Raw genomic sequence first — 12,138 nt, forward strand, 5'->3', positions numbered from 1 at the left:
TTATTTACATTTTTTATTTGGCTTTCTTTTAATTAATTAATTTATAATTACTTATCTCAAACATTTGCCCATTTTACCAAATACCCGCATTACCCCTATGTGAGTGTATACGTGTGATATATACACCCATATACATGTAATTTATTAAAGGGGTGGGGGAATTTTTTTTTAAATCATATATATATATATATATATATATATGCAAAGTGGAGGGAATTTAAAAAAAAAAAAAAAAAAGAATTGGGCCGAGCCCAGTCCAATCGAACTCGACCCAGCCCACACGTACATATATACGCCCCTCCAGTTCACCTGCCCCTTTCAAGGGGTCATTTTGCAACAAAAAAATTTAGGGTCTAGGCTTAACCCTAACCGTCGCTCCTGTTCCACCACCTACTCGCTCCTGTTCTCGGTCACGTCCCATCGGTTGGAAGCATGATATGTGGAGGAGAGGACGAAGCATTACGTCCTTCTCTCACCAAAAAACGTCCAAACAAGCCCTTATGTAGGTTTTTTGCTCTGTCAAGTTGTAACATATACTCCACCGTCGATTTTCTATTGTTTGGGACGATCTTGACCATCGTTCATTTGTCCCGCATCGATGTTTGTGTTGGTTGTTTTTGTTTGGGGGTTTCTATAAATCCCCATTCACGAGTAAAGAGGTCGGAAAAAAAAGAAGGCAAAATAGAGTTTTGAAATTAAGATCTAATTTCGAAACTTTAAATTGCCTAGTGTAATTTTTGGGGGTTTTGAACTTAGATTTGAAACCCTTCAGTTGCTAAAATTTATTTTCTTACTTTTTTTCTGGTATTGTGGTCCGAGTTTGAGGAGGGTTTTGTCTTCAAATCCGTTCTTCGTCTTGGCTGCGTCCAAAAAAGGTAACTCTCTATCTTATTGGTGATTTTGTTAATTTCTTGCATATTTTTTATAGTGGTTATTTAGTTAAATATTAATTTGGTAATTTTGTTAATTTCTTGATTATTTTTTGTAGTAGCTATTTAGCTAAATATTAATTTGGTAGTTTTTGTTAGTTTCTTGATTATTTTTATGCTGTTAATTTATTGCTTATTTTTGGTGATGGTTGCTTAGTGAAATATCAACTTGTTAATGTCTGTAATTTTTTTTTTTCGGTAGTTGTTTAGTTAAAAACAACCTTGTGAATTCTTGTTAAAGCCTACTGTTTATTTCTTTTGTTATGGTGAGTGTCTTAATTGAATGTTATCTTGTGTATTGATCTTGTCCATGTATTTTGCTGTTTTGTTCTAATAATTATAGTGAGCTATTAGTGAACCTCTTAGTCTTATTTTGCTGACTTGTTGGTCTTTTAAATGGTTTTGGTAAGGTGTTTTATGTGATAAGTGTCAACTGTGATTTTATTGCCTACTTAGAGGATGAAGTATAAGTTTAAAATACAAGGTGATATAGGTTAATCTCACTGGTCTCTACTGATTCAAACTAGTTGTTGTGAATTACTTAGTTTAGATATCACATAGAGTTTAATTTTACTAGTAACCCTTCTCAGAAGATCAAGGTCGGTCGGCGGTGCACCCCTCAGGGGGATCCCACCAATCAGCTTCCTTACGCCTTACGGGTTTACTCGCCCGTTGACTCGCACACATGTCAGACTCCTGGGGGCTTGCTTTGGCCTTGCGACGTCGATAAGGCAGCAGCCGCGCGACATCCGATGTCGTGCGCCGGGGCTCGTGTTCGGCGCGCGTATTCGAAGCTACTTTCTGATTTGAATGATTGTCATAAGAGTGTTTAGGCAAAACATGATAAGTATTAAGCTATCAATTCACTGCTTATTAAAACAAGTAGAGTTAGTTGTTAGTCAAAAGATGATGAGTGTGTTTGATGTTGGTTCACTAATCACATAGGTATGAGAATTTTGGGTAAAAGAGTGATTGTGGGAAGGTTTAAGTCTAGATTGGTTTGTTGTTGGTTCACTCACCATAGTTGCCTAACTAAATGGACCTGTCATGTGTCTAGTTTGCTAGCCTAACTTGTTCACACAGTTATTATAAGTGGTTTAATGGAGTCTATTTAATGTTAACATAAGTGTGTCATTTTACTGCCTTCTACTAATGTGTTTTGAGTGTTTGCTTGATTGATCAAGAGCTAAGTAATAAAATGTGAGTTTTATGTCATTTCCTCTTTTCTCCAAAACCTGTTTATTGTAAAGTTATTTTGGGTTAATATTGACTAACTAAAAAATGAAAAAAAGGGTCAGTCTATATGATATAATCTTTATATAACTAGGTTCTTTGTATTTTTTTTTTTTTAAAACATTAGACTATGGCTTGTAATTTTTATAACACTAATGCTGTGCTTTGACTGCCCTGGTGTCATGATTGCAAAATGATGTTTTAAACTTCAAAGCCTGGCATTTATTTTTGCTCAAAATATGTTCAAATATTCCTCTGCCTAGGTCTAAGTGGAACATGTTTTCTCTTCTACCTTATACCTATGTGTTTAACCACTATGGATGGTGAGTGTCCTATGGTTTCAGTTGATCTTCTTCAGACCTATGTGATGTTATGGTCCTTTTGTTTCCCTTATTGGTTCTGTTTTTTGCCTGTTATGTCTGTTCTTGGCATTATTGTCTGAATTTTCACAAGTTGTGTACCTAGAGTCACTCATTTTCTGGAAGGGGCATCAAGTGGGGGCTTATACCACTTAACTTTGGGATGCTGTCTATTCTTTTCTTCTTGTGACAAGGTCTTTCTTCTTGTCATCCTTCTTGTCTATCCTAAATCCATCCCTGGCATTCTATAGACTCTTGCTTATTTTTTTTTTTTAACTAGGTGATAAGTTTTATTGAACTCATTTTTCAAAAACTATAAACTTCTTCCTAAGTTGTAAATTCTAGTTAGAGTATAATGATGAAGTGGCTAGCCCAGTTCTGTGACCTAATGTAGTTTTCATCTTTGATCAATCTTGGAACCTTGACTGAGTGTTACTCCTGCACACCTCTGGATCACATTAGGACTAGATGGCACACACTTGGTTTTTATTTTTATTTTTAATTTTGTTGTCTGAAATATTGTCTGAACCCCATTTGTCCATGACTGTGTGTGTTGTTTCTTTGCTTATACTTTATCTTGTTTCCCTCCCATGACATAGAACTAGAGCCAAACTGTTGTGAGTCACTTGAAATTCCCAGCCTTGTGTTTTTACCTATCCTACACCTATGTGACATTGCCCTTGATCCTGTCTTTATTTGCACCTATGGAGTGAAACCTTTTTCTATGATCATGTTTTGATCTTGTCCTAGTTGTTGTGTCTGTGTGCAATTCTTGAACTTTAGACCCTCCCTCCAGGCCCTGGATCTGTTTCTGTTTGCTAACTTCACTTGTGTGCTTGCACTTGTCTTCTTTTACCCCTATGACCATGAGTTGCATCCCTATGACTACTTTATTGCTTTTCTATACCCTGCGTGACTCCATATAAGTCTCCAGTTAGTTCTCATTAGTGACCTGTGTGTTAAACTCCATCTCGGCATACATGGCCTGCCCTCTTGGGTAGTATGAGTGACCACCTGTTCCCAAGTTAACTGTTCCTTCTCTTTTTGAATAGTTTGTGCCATTTGATGTACACTGTCTATTGTCCCACTCTTTTGGTCCTTCAGTTGCTTAGATTCTCATCCCCATCATTTACATCTTTAGTGTTATTTTGTATTAAAATACTAACTTAGACTGCCTATTTGAAGAGGTGCCAGTGTACCATCATTTGAATTTATTTTGAGCACATTTTGCCTTAACCAGTGTTTGTAATTAGGCCTGCTTAAGTTGAGGGCTTAGTATATATTTGAGGGACACACTGTTGCCGTGACACTTGACTTATCTTGTGACTCTTAATCTTAGTTGACTAGTATTCTTTAAATGATCAATGTTCGCTGTGGCATTTTGGTTTATATCACGACTTTAAATTCCTATGCTCTCTCTTTGTCCTATACTGGGTTGGTTATTTTTAGATGGGTTATGGTAATTCGGGGTTGTCCAAGTCTCGCCGGTGTTAGCCATGCCTGGGGTTCTCAGAAACCCCTTGGAACTTGTGCGACATCGGGAATACGGGGCTAGGACCCAGTCCCCATGCCATACTAAGTCTTAAAATGAACCATTACAACAGTTTAAGATATAGAGGGACAAGTATAGGATTTTGAATGACTTGTTATATATATATATATATATATATATATATATATATATATATATATATATATATATATATATATATATATATATATATACACACACATATGTGTGTGCCTTAGTTATTTTAGTGATAAGGACGGTTAAATATAAACTAATCGAGTTTCCCTTTTTCTTTTCCGCCTCCACTTGCATGACCATTCAGGTCAAGACCAGCCTCCTAGGCCCAATAGGACTTCTATTCAAATTAGGATCGAGTCCGCGAAGAAAATAATAGCGACGCGCGCAGAAGGCCCAGCCATGGGTGAAAATGGCTAACTAGAGGCTTGGTACGCCCCTAGTCTACCTCTACTCTATTATTCATTTCATGTTTATTTGTTTTAAGTTGATGTATTCGTAAAAGTTGTATTAAACTCATATTATAGTGGAACCTTATGTTTTGAACTAGCTGTCTTAGGATAACGGTTCTTATGCCGTTTAGATGACTTTAGGTCCCCGAACGAATTTTCAAAACCGCGATCAAATTCGGCGTTTTTAAACTAAATATAAATTGGACTTAAAAAACTGTTTTTCCTTAAGTATAATAAGCACAAATCAGTTTTCTTTCAAAAAACCTTAAAAGGGCAGAACACTGTTTGGTATTAATAATTTCAAGTTGATTACTCAAACGTGGCAACTCTTTCCTTTAAATTTTTGAAGATATAGATTCACTCATTTTTTTCAAGTCTTTTAAAAAAGGGGACTTTTACATAATGGCTTAAACAAACAGGATTTTGGGCCAAAGCCCACATATATCCTTTAAGTAAGCATTTGATACACCAAGCTTATAAAAATTCAGAATGCTAAACCCTTTTTAAATTCTGAACTCAGATTTTTTTTACTGAATCAGATTTCGTTTTGACCAAAAACTGGACTCGCACTCTTTTTTCTGAAATTAAACCAGTCTCGGACTCGTATTTTCTTGGGTCATGAAAGGGCCAAAAAGAAAATTTTATACAGCCGAGATACACTGCCTCTAATGTATGAAACGCTTTTTGTACAAACAAAAAATGAAACCATCGTAATATAAAGAATTCCGGTTAAGGCTGAAACGTACCAAAACGGATTAATCCGAATCGAAGCATGAGTATGCCATGAACTTTAAAAAATAAAAACGCGCTTCTTACACTTCATTTATAAACAAAATATACTCCTTATACGTAAAAGGGGACTGGTTATAAACGGATATCATAAATCCGAAAACTACGATACCCTGTATGTAAAGGGGATATACTCAAATCTTTTCAAATGATATGCAAACTTACAAGATGACAGTCTTTTCTAAATGCCGGAAATAAACACAAAATAAGGAGTTTAGGCAAATACTCATACTTTGAAATTCGAAGGTCAACCGTATAGTACAGATCCTTAATACTGGGGTGCCTAACACCTTCCCAAGGGGATCATTAGAACCCTTACCTAGAACTCTGGATTACGAAGATTTTTTCACGGTATTTGAATAATCCCTTTAAAACTGATTTTCCTAATTTCCTAAAAATTAGGTAGCGACTCTTTAAAAAAAAAATAAAGTCCAAAAGAGCACCAACGAGTTCGTAGTAGCCTTTTATGCCCTAACCCCGCGTAAAAAGCGAACCGCGACAAATGCAATTGAACAAGACTATCCACCTCCAATACTGTCTGGTTACGATATTTGGGAGAGGGTTCAGAACCTCCCAAAGGTTACTAAAGAAGAATCGTACAGATTCGATGGGTATGGGGGTTTACCATAACTGGACATAACAGAGCATATTTTGGAAGTTGCTGTTACGCCTCGGAAAATTTCCCCTTAGCGTACAGTTAATAGACTCAAGAAGGACGTGACGTATACGAGGTTTGGATAAGCAAGAAGTAGTAATTGATAGTCCTAATTAAGACTTCCAAAGGCATCCGAGTTAAGGTAAGGAAGTTGTTAAGGAAATCGAGTTATAAGTTAGTGTGTTGGACGAAAACTATGAGTATTGAGTTAGTGACACCCTAAGGATGTTGTGGAGAAGAGCTATGACGTCCCCTAGGTTAATAATGAAGTGACAAACAAGTGCTAAGAAGGTTCCATAAGGATTGGAGATCAAACGAAACGACAGGAACCATTCCGGTGGAACTGTGAGTTCCACGACCATGTTCCACGGACAGCACCATGATCCACGGACCGTGGATGTGTCCGTGGAACAGCCAGTAGAGAAGATGGCTGGCTGGTCATGAACCACGACCAGTTCCACGGCCAACAAAGGGTTCCACGGACCGTGAAGCTGTCCGTGGAAGTCCCGCCGACTGGATTCATTCCAAGTCTTTAAATGTAACCCCACTTCATTTTATTCATTTCCATTCACGTTTTCAACCCCTCCATACCTCTAGAACCTTCTCTATAATTCATCCACAAGAAAACTAAGGGAATCAAGGATCAATAACAAGATTTGAAGTGAATCAAGCCTATGAAACTCCATTAAAGCCATCAAAGTCAAGAAAATCCAAGAAAGATGAAAATAGGGTTTTGGTGAGAAAGGTGTATTATCATTCAAAGCTTGTTTCTTCATCATCTAAGGTAAGTTTCATGACCTTTCTACATTATTTGAAGTATTAGTAAGTTGAAACACATGGATTGTAGAAGTGTATGCAAATGGGTCATCAAATGGATGAATAATGTCATTTTGAAATAGTGGTTGGATTGAATCATGAAAGTGGATATGTTGATGTTATAAATGCGTTATAAATGACTTTTAGAACATGAAATAAGTATTGGATATAAAAGAATACGACAATGGACTTTAGTCATGAATATGGAGAATTGGAGTGAAATTGTGAAATGTGAATAACGTAAATGAAATAACGATTGTTATTAGTGATATTGTGATGGTTGTTATGGGTGTTGGAAGTCGATATGGAATATGGTGGAAAGTAGTATAAACAAAGGAAACGCTGCCCAATTTTCTTTAGCCTTAAGAGGCACGATTTTATAATTGCCTAGCTAACGACGATACGAATTCCCTTGAAGGTAAAGACGAGGGCGTTAGAGGAGAACGAGTAAGCTAGAGAGTAGCTAAACGACAAAGGTATGTGAGGCTTTACCCTTCTTTCTAAGGCATGAATCCTATGTATGATATTCCTCCTCCTTCATGAATCTCCTATGTTTCAAGAGGTGAAGAGCCTATGTTCATGAATAGTTAGGCAAGATAAGAAACACGCTATGAATACGATAAAGATTCTAGAGACCACGATATGATGTACTTACGAGGTTAGCGATGACGATCATGAACCATTGATATTCTTTCCTATATGTACTCAACTTAAATTGTAAATCCCTTCAAGGTGAGATATGATGCTTATGCTTATTCCATAACATGATCGGGGGTTCACGACCTTATGTCACCCCGACATAGATATAGTTATCCTTAAGCTCAAATGCATGTGTTGATGATATGTATGTGTATATGTAACTAAGAATGCTAAATATGGTAGAATTATGACAAGCTTGTGAGACGATAAATAATAATGAAACGACGATATGTATGATGACGAGTGTGCGATATGTCTATGAAATGAATGATAGTGATGAGTCTATGTGAAATGTATGGTATGTATGATGATGTGATTCCACCGCGCCTAATTGGCCGGACATGTCACCGCTAAGGCGGGCTGCTTAAGATTCCACCGCGCCTAATTGGCCGGACATATCACCGCTACGGCGGGCTGTTATGATTCCACCGCACCGAGAAAAGGGCAGACATGACCACCACTAGTGGGCTGCATATGATGGTTACCCGGACGCGGGTTAAAGACATGATGATGTATGATTGATGTGATGATACTTGTATGTTATGATGATGTATATGTGACGTGATAAGGCACACGCTATGATAGTGTATATGATATGCTTACGTATGATGTATGTACATGAACGTATCTATATGTAAATGAATATACAGGTTATGTCCTCATCTCATGACTTATGCTTTCCTGACTATGCTTATTTCATTCCTGCCTTACATACTCAGTACAATATTCGTACTGACGTCCGTTTTCTTTGGACGCTGTGTTCATGTCGTTATGTAGGCGAGGAGAGGTCTGCCGATCCAAGGGGAGTCGATTTGCGAGCACTCCATTTTCCGGAGGTGCTATTGATTATTCTTTTGGTACATATATGTATATATCCATGATTTTGGGCACGACGGGGTCCTGTCCCGTCTATATGTCTAGTATTCCAGTAGAGGCTCGTAGATACGCATGTGTGGGTAATATGGTCCCATAGTGTTCATGTATATGTAAGTATATGTATTATTTTGATGACCTAAAGGTTTATGTCTATAAAAGTAAATATGTTTCCAATGGTGATACACTTCCGTGAATTTGAGCATATATTATGAATGAAAGGCTATAGGTAACGAAACGAGTGGTGTTCGGTGGTTAGCCCCGGATACCCGTCATGGCTCGTAGCTCGGGTCGTGACAGTTGCAATATTGGAAGGATAATCTTCTGCGCCATAAACTTGATGTCATACACGTTGGAAAAAAATTATTTTGATAATTTGTTTAACACAGTGATGGATGTGAAGGGCAAGACCAAAGATAATGTTAAGGCTAGAATAGACTTGCTTGAGTATTGTGGACAAAAAGAGTTATGGTTGCAGCCAAAACAGAAAAGGATCTTCAAGCTTAAGGCTAGCTATACTTTCAAAATGGAGCAGAAGCGAAAGATTTGTGAGTGGTTCCAGAACTTGAAGATGCCAGATGGGCATGCATCAAATTTTAGAATGCGTGTTGATATGGAGCAAGACAGGATACATGGGATGAAAAGTCATGACTGTCACGTTTTCATGGAAACTTACCCCCCCCCCCCCCTCCTTGCATTTAGTGGCTTGCCTGAATGAATCTGGAAACCTATGAAAGAAATTAGTTTGTTCTTCAAAGACTTGTGTTCCAGTACGTTGAGGGAAGACAAACTTTATCCGATGGATCAAAATATCCCTGTTATCACAAACAAGCTGGAGAAAATTCTTCCACCGGGGTTCTTTGATGTGACGGAACATCTTGCAATTCGCCTTGCGTACGAAGCCCGACTCGGAGGCCCAGTTCAATATAGGTGGATGTATCCCTTTGAGAGGTAGTGAGTCAATTTTTTTAGTTATTCCTATAAATCATTTTTTTTAAAAAAAAAATTCATACTTAACACAATATAAATGTAGGTCTATTGGTAAGTTAAAAAGGACTATCAAGCAGAAATCGAAAGTGGAAAGCTCAATGTGCGAAATTTACCTTGCCAACGAAACATCTCATTTTTGTTCTTACTATTTTCAGAACGGTGTGACTTGTTTGAGAAACAGGCCTAATCGATACTATGATGGAGGTGTGAATAATTATTTGGCGAAGCCGATATCAATCTTCAACCGACAAGGTGATAGGTCAAAAGAACGTTAGAGACCATTGAATCAAATGGAAGATAAATCGGCATCGACACATATCTTATTAAATTGCCCAAAAGTTCGACCTTATTATGAGTAAGTTTAACTAAAACTGAAGAAATTATTCATTTAAAATGTAAAAGGGGCTAACCTAAATTTCATTTTGTTGGACAGTCTCTTTGTGGAGATACATGGCCAAGAAAAAGTGTACAATCAATTTGCAGCGTGGTTTAACACTTACATAAGTTTTATAATTTTCTAACACAAAGCTACCATAAATTACAAAATTTTGAATTCTACAATTTCTAACTTTCTATTTCTTAACTTTTATTAAGTTCACAATACACCTTGTGGTTTTCATGAACAATTTTTGAAAGACTTATCTTAGGGACCCACTAGTGTCCATTGTATGGACAAATATGTAGTTAATGATTTCAACCGAGAATGTGCTAACCATATGAAAAATAATAACAGTGGTGTGTGGGTTAAAGGTGCTGATAGTGTTGATTATTTTGGTGTAATGGAAGAGATTTTTGAATTAGAGTATTCTCGTTGGCCTGTTAAAAAAATTGTTCTTTTCTGGTGCCACTGGTTTGATCCAACTCCAAAAAGAGGTATGAGGGTACTGAAGGAGTACAATATCATCGAAGTAAAGCACACGCGGAGGTATAAAGCTTATGATCCTTTCATCCTTGCACACAACGTTAAGCAGGTGCACTATGTCCCTTATCCATTGAGACCAGATAAGTCTGATTGGTGGGTGGTAATTAAAACTAAGCTTGTTGGTCGTGTGGAAGTTGAGAATGACCTGCCCGCTGCCTTTTAGAATGACGACATATCACATGTTAGCCAAATAGTCGACCCTGAATTAGAAACTGAGCTGGAGGATCCAGAATAGATATTAGAAGAAGTTTTTGAAGAAGTGGAAGAAAATGATGAAAATGAAACAAGTGATGAGGAAGAGTGGTCAGACGAGGAAGAAAATGATGAAAATTAGCACGTATTTCATTTTAGAACTATTAAATATGTGTAGTTTTATTTATTTGATTGTAAGACTTATAAGTATCTGAATACTTAAGCTTCCTTATTTGCTTTGTCTATGTGACTACGCCAACATTAAAACCATTTAAGATTATTTTGATTAATTTGTTGTAACCTTTATCTATTTAAGATTATTTAGATTAATAAAATTCTTACCATTCAAATTTATTTGCTTTGTGTTGCTTTGTTTTAATCTATATTGCAATACTTAGATATATTTATTGTGTAGATGGCGGATGATAAGAGGGGTAAGGCTATTGCTAAAGAAACAAAAAAGTCAAAGAAGAAGGCTTTTTTTATACCGCTAGAGGGTGTAGTGCCAGGCCCCATACGAATTAGAGAGAGACGCTTCGCCAAATCTCCCACCACGTGGCCCTCCATTGGCGTATGATTCTCCTATAGATGGATTGGCCTATTGTCAGTCGGCTGGCCATGTTCAAGCTTCACCATATTTTTGGCCACATGGCCAAACAGAGCCGCAGCGCATCTCTCAGTCCCCTAACACGCCTTACACGATCCCATATAGCCTCCCTGTGTTTTATCATGTATCATAGTGAGCGACTATGAGCGGTACTCCTACAGCTACTCCCAGCCCGACTTTTTCACATCTATCAACATTATCTACCCCACATGTTGGGATGTCGGGGCGTCAAGATTGGGGAGGAGGCCCTCCACAACTTGAGACTTATGATCTGTATGGTCGTCTCATAATCGAGCCAGTTTGATTGACGTAAGTATATTCAATTTGCATAAGTTATTTATTTTATTTTAAAACATCTAATTATTTCATTGTTTTGATGCAGCTTCTTTCCAGGCAAAGCAACTAAAAGAGTTTCAAAGACAATCAAAGGACTCTATAGAGGCGTCATTCCATCTTGGGCAAAGAGTCGTCGTCGCATTTGAAGAGGCAAATGTTTATAGAGTTTAGGGTATCTATTATTTGTAGTAAAATAATATAACTATATCTTGATTGTTTATGGAATATTCCTTATAACTTAATGAAATCAATTTATTTTCTTTGCAGACAAAGTGGACTTGGAAGCCGAAACACGCGGCATTAGTAGCATAGAATTTTGAGAAAAAAGCGGGGAAAATACTTAAGGATGCATTATTTAGAGCCCATATCCTTTGCGTGCAGCCTAAGTGGATCCGTGATGACTTCTGGTAGGAGCTACTGCATTACTGTGTGACTGATCTGAAGTTTTGCAATAAAGTGCTAATGGGACGGCCTCCAGTGCCTCAGAGTATGGTGGATTGCTACACACTAGTGGGGCCACGAGCTAAGTGGACGTGAGGAAGAAGCTAGTATGTCTCCTTTTTATGCTTTAGTTACAAGCAAAAGAACCCTCTCTTTTATTTTTATTTTTATCCATATCCGTATGTTTCTTGATTGAACTCTAGTTACTTATTCATATTTCTTGTTTTGTATATATATTTAGATCATTGTTTAGTCTGTCTTCGTGTGTGATTAAACTCTAGTTAGTTATTGGTCTTTTCTTGTTGCTTACTTTTTTAGTT

At 37.3% G+C, this 12,138-nt stretch overlaps 2 long non-coding RNA genes across 2 annotated transcripts; both read left to right on the forward strand.

Annotated features, from left to right (window-relative positions):
- The first annotated feature begins 333 nt into the window (after nucleotides 1-333).
- LOC132035550 (uncharacterized) lies at nucleotides 334-4,592 on the forward strand. The gene is made up of 2 exons (XR_009409311.1): nucleotides 334-502; nucleotides 4,365-4,592. It is a non-coding gene; the product is annotated as an uncharacterized LOC132035550 (long non-coding RNA).
- Nucleotides 4,593-8,692: 4,100 nt separating this feature from the next.
- On the forward strand, nucleotides 8,693-9,921 carry LOC132032475 (uncharacterized). The gene is made up of 3 exons (XR_009408453.1): nucleotides 8,693-9,281; nucleotides 9,364-9,675; nucleotides 9,754-9,921. It is a non-coding gene; the product is annotated as an uncharacterized LOC132032475 (long non-coding RNA).
- The last annotated feature ends 2,217 nt before the right edge of the window (nucleotides 9,922-12,138 follow it).

This window comes from Lycium ferocissimum, chromosome 10 (assembly GCF_029784015.1).
Source record: "Lycium ferocissimum isolate CSIRO_LF1 chromosome 10, AGI_CSIRO_Lferr_CH_V1, whole genome shotgun sequence".
NCBI lineage: Eukaryota > Viridiplantae > Streptophyta > Magnoliopsida > Solanales > Solanaceae > Lycium > Lycium ferocissimum.